Raw genomic sequence first — 6,000 nt, forward strand, 5'->3', positions numbered from 1 at the left:
TTTCGGTATATTATATAATATATATATATATATTATAGTATATAATAATATAGTGATAATATATTGTAGTATATTATAATGTATATTATAATATATAGTGATATAGTATTAGTATAACTACTAATACAATAGATTATAGTGATAATATATAATTATTTATATATGATTTTAAGATTTAATATTACATTAATTAGTAATTTATCATATAATACAAAATTATTTTATATTTAATTATATATTATAAAAACTAAAAAAAATATATGAATCGGTCCGGTCCGGTTTAATCCGGTGTTAGAAAAAAAAAATTGGAACAGGACCAATCGATCAATTTTGAGAAAAATCGAACCGGTACTAGACTGGACCAAACCCACCCTCGTCAATCCAGTTTACCAGTTCACTTGTTTCTTTTCACCCCTACTTGTGGCTATCCATCGAGAATGTATAGAGCTTCTACGATCGTTAAATAATTACATAAAAATCATTATAAAATTGACTTGATTTTATATAATTAAATGTTTATTAAATCATAAAAGAATAATTTTAAAATTAAAAAATTTTCTAGATCAGGAGGGAAAATTTCTGACAAACACTCTTGTTAAATTTTATATGTATATATTTTAATAATCAAGAAAAACAAACAAAAAGTTTTAGGTCTCGTTTGTTTTTACAAACTTCTCAACTCATCTCATCTAATCATTATAACTTTATCAAATTCTCACACGAAATAAAATAAACAATTCAAAATTTTCAAATCATGAAATAAAAATAATATTAAAAGAATATATTCTAACAATATTTTATTCAATTTTTAACATTAATTTCATTTCATCTCATATGCGAAAAAAGCGAGACCTTAATCTCCACAAGCAAAAGTCCATGAGAACAATATTAACTTTGATAAAAAATAAAAATGAAATTGATTCAAATATGGCATTTGGCTTTGAATCAAGCAACACCAAATTGTTAGCAAATTGGACAAGTTTAAAGTGCTTGGGACTAGATTTAGTATTTTTTGAAATTTATACATACTTGTATAATAAGATTGTTTGATGGTTTAATTTTAATAATTTAGGCTAAGTATAGAAGTAGTACATAGAGCTAGGGTTGTAACTGGTCCGGTTCAGTCCGATTGTGGACAAAATCTATGACCGAATCGGTATTTACCGATTTTGCATTTTTCAAAACCGATTATGCATCGATTACCTCCTAAACCGGTACTTCTGGTTTCATCGGTTTCCAGTCTAGTCCAGTCCGATTTTCTTTTTCTTTTTAAATGTAAGTTTGACAGTTTGACATTAAAAATCTATTTATAATTTTTAAAAAAAAAACTAATTTAAAAAAAATATGTTTTATACTTTTATTAAAAAATATATGTTTTACTAAAAAAATCTAATTTACTAAAAGCTACTGAAATAAAAAATGTACTTTACTAAAAAAAATCTGATTAACTAAAATCTGTTTTACTAAATATTGCTTTCCAAAAAGCTATTCCACTAGAAAAAATCTGCTAAAAGTTTATAAATATAAGTTATACAGCTATTACAAAAATTAAAAAAAAAAATCTGCAATAAAAATAAAAATCTGCTATGACTAATGGACATAAGTTACAAAATTTAGACATCATATATTAAACAAAACATTGCAACAAGTCATTGCATGTTAAAGGAAATAACTTACACGTATTTTTTAGAGCAGTCACAAGAAAATTAATAGAAAATGGATTTTCTCTTGTAAATTAGAAAACTCACCAGAAACTCAAGAATAGACGTCAACAAGCCTATAAGTTTATGGAATAAAATAAATTCAAAAGTCTAAATTAGAAGTCAAAAAATAAAATTAATAAAAGCAGCTATAACTATATATATATGAGGTAAGCTGTAAGCACTTGATCAGTTAAAGGATTGAGTTGTCATTACCAATCAGTATTTCGTAATGAAGCAAGATAATGACAAATTATGGGTTGTTTTATTGATGATCACACTGGCCACCATTCCAAAACCAAACCTTTATATTTTTGTTCTTGGAGAAGCATAAAACTTGAGGCAAACCAGATGCAATTATCCCATTTTCTTAAACTTATAGATCCAATTATAAAACCTTAATAACACAAACACAATCACAATCACAAAAATCCTAAATTTCAGATTAAAAAACTCTAATAAAACAAATACATTATACCATCTACCATATTTGAGATGTCAAAGTAATTTAAAAAATACAAAAACAACTTACCGTGAGGAATCGAAGACAGAGAGAGTGAGGTGAGGCCGAGGGTTTGTGCGTGGTAGCACTGGTAGGTTGCGGCTAAGTTATGTGCGACAAAGAGTGGGACTGAGGGATGAGAGTGAGGCTGAGGAAAAGAGACAAGAAAGTGAGGTAGATTGCAGAGAGACAGAGACGAGAGAACGAGATAGAATGCAGAGAGATAGAGACGAGAGAGTGAAGTGAGGGAGTGAGGAGACTTTAGGGTTTATTGGAGAGGAAACGACATCTTTTCCACAATGTGTTTGAGTGGTTCTGTTTTTCCTTTTTAAATGATAATTAAAAATTTTATACTATTTGTATAGTTATATATTAGTATTAGTAATAAACTTATAGTGATTTAATATAGCTATATAATATATTAGACTATATAATAGCATTAGTTATAAACTTATGGTGATATAGTATAATTATATTAGTATAAGTATAACTATAGTCTATATTATATATTAGTATTAGTTATAAACTTATATTGATTTAGTATAACTATATAATATATTAGACTATATATAATATAATTTAATATATATTTTTATGTTTAAAACATATGATCAATTAAATTTTCATATTTAAGATTAAATTTTTATTTTATAAATTATATAACATTATCCTATATATAATTATATTAATAACATATGATCAAACAAATTATAAATGTTCATATTTAATATTAATATTTTATGTAATAATTTATAAATTATAATATGAAATTCTTTTATATATTATATTTACAACTTTCACATATAATTATATATTATAAATAAAACTTATATATGAAAAATATTTTGTATAAAATTAATTTATATATTTAAATTTCCCCAACCAATTAGGTCCGGTTTGGAAAATCGTAAAATTGAAATCGGATCAATTTCAGCCGATTTCCCTCATACATGAATCGGTTTCGAATCGGATCGATTCAAAATTGAAAAAACTAATCTGGTCTGATCCGGATCTATTTTTGGGTGCAAATATACATCCGTACATAGAGTTTTAATTATAATTTTGTTTGATATGGATATAGAATAGGAAGTTATTGGACCCACTCGTGTGTAGCCCAACTGGTAAACGCGAACTTATGTCCATGCCACAATGATTTAGGGGAGGCTAAAGCAGTGGGTTGTTTTGCTAATTTTTTATGGATTGGTTTAAAAATTGAAATGAGATGAGATGATTTTAAATAAAAGATAAGAGTTAAAAAAATATTAATGTTAGAATATTATTTATTATTATTATTATTATTTTAAAATTTAAAAAATTTGAATTATTTATTATATTTTGTATAAAAATTTGAAAAAATTATAATAATGAAATGAGATGAGATGTGATGAAATACTTTTTAAATCCAAACAGGACATAAGTTTGCGTTACAACATTTGCTTCCTCAACTCATAATTACAATATTTTCAAATTTCAATACAAAATATAATAAACAATTCAATTTTTTAAAATTTTTAAATAATAATAATATTAAAAATAAATATTTTAATAATATTTTATCATCTCAATTCAGTTCAACATCTAAATACAACCTAAGTTTCATAAGTGAGTTTAGAGGATTATGTTGTATAATGACTCCTCGTCCCGTCGTATAAAAAAAAAAAGAAAATACTTATTTGACCATGTCAAGTTCTAAAGGTGGCCATAACAAAAAGATTAGAGTCGAACTGCTCTTCGGCTTAGAGAAGTCTGCTTTACTTGTTCGTTAGTTAGTTTTTAATTTTTAATTTTTCTATTTATATTTTTTTAATATATTTAAATGTTTTAAAAAAATAAAAAATATATATTAATATATTTACAATCACTTTCTTAATCACTAAATAAAAATAAAAAATAAAAAAATTATTAGACTGATACAACTTGAAAGGCAAAGTAATATATTTCAAAAGGTTATGAGACCAAAACGAAGGAGTGAAAATCATGGAACAATGTGTTCATTCATTTTCTTTTTATTCTCAATACAGAAAATTACAGGCTTCGTTTTTCCAAGGGTCAAGGGAAACCTAGCAGGCCCAGGCAGATGTGACCAAAACCAGAGAAGATATGGTGGGAGGTAACCTTTTGGCCTTTTTTGGGTAAATGCTGCTAAAGAGAGTAGCGAAGGAGATGGTGCAAAGAAGAAGGGTAGCGACAAGAGGGAGACCCCCGGACAGTAGCATTGCAGATTGAAGAGATGATTAGATGTAAAGCCTGAGAGTGGAGCTGTGCTCTCAAAATCCGAGCATGATGTGTCAAAATCTCATTGCATCAATCCCTCTCCCCCTTCATCTCTCACTGATTGTGATGGATGGAATGGATTGGATGGATGGATGGGAATGCTCAATACAAACATATACATATGCTTAATTAATCATTTATTCCTCAGTCGAAATCCAGATGATTTGAACTCACACAGTATTAGAATTCGTGTAAAAGAAACCAGAAAGAAGCCCCACCTTTTGTCTCCCATTTTTTTTGGGATTCACAGTCTTTTATGTTACTAAAAAGTAAGAAATCTTAATCAATTTAATGGGTGATGGTTCATTTGGGTGTAAAATCAACAAATCGATTCCAACAACCAATCAATCCGGTATTTCGATCGTTTTCAATTGTGTTACGTTCTGGGCATCTGTGTTTTCATCTTCATGGCATATAGCTGAGGGTTGGGTTACGTTCACACCCTTTTTTGCAGTGCAGAAATAATGCAAATACAGCCCTTTTTCCTTCCCATTTTTTCAATTGTTTTTGGAACAGCTGATCTTTGCGTGGGTATAGAAGGATCAGAAGACAAAAATATGGAGTTAAGATACTCATTATGATGGACTTTTGTTTCCTCTACAGAGAACAGAATATTTTGCTACTTTTGACATGTAGTTTGAAAATGATGGCTATCTTGGCTATTTTGTTGTTACTTATAAAAGGAACTATTCAGATTTATTTTTTAATCAGAAACCGATTACGATTGATCATTTAATAATTAGATCAACAAGATGAGTGAGATTTGTATCAACTTCTGCTTTCTCACGATATTCACACCATCATCTCAGAACGATCAACATGCAGCACATGCAAGTACATGAGAAACATGCATGAGTCTTAAAACCTTTAATTTGTAGTAATTACATGACTGTTTGCCTATTTTTTGCCCCAGGAATTGGTAGAACATCTGCAACAATACAGTAAATAGATAGCTTCATCCTCTCCATTGCTCACTTTACATAAAAAATATGTCTCATAGCACATTAATATTATCAAGCAATAGTTCCACAGTAGAACATTAATGAAATCCTTTCAATACAAGATCACTACATATCATCGAATTTGCACGTGAATATACATATATAAACATATATAAGGGGTACGTACGTAGTGTGCATTGAAGAATAGAATAATATATATGAGGGTACTGCATCAAGCAACGATCCCCAACCATTCCAATAACAACAAGGATACAAAAAGATTACAACACGAGGGCTGGTGAACTTTTTTTTTTTTTTTTCCTTTGTTTTTTTTTTTTTTAATTTTTAATTTTTATCCACCTTGCTTTTAGCTTCTTCCTGGGGAAACTTATTTGTCTTATGCGTCCAACTGTTGCTGTAAGCCTGTACCTCAGTATAAAAAAAATGTCATATATATATATATAAGTAAATGGCAAAAGCTGTTCTTGGAAAAGTGATAAAAAAGTGAAATCGTATTATTAGATGTAGGTTGCAGCAACCATACATGCTCTTTTAACTTTGGCTGGAGGACATCAGAATCCAA

Source organism: Juglans regia, chromosome 9 (genome assembly GCF_001411555.2).
Source record: "Juglans regia cultivar Chandler chromosome 9, Walnut 2.0, whole genome shotgun sequence".
NCBI lineage: Eukaryota > Viridiplantae > Streptophyta > Magnoliopsida > Fagales > Juglandaceae > Juglans > Juglans regia.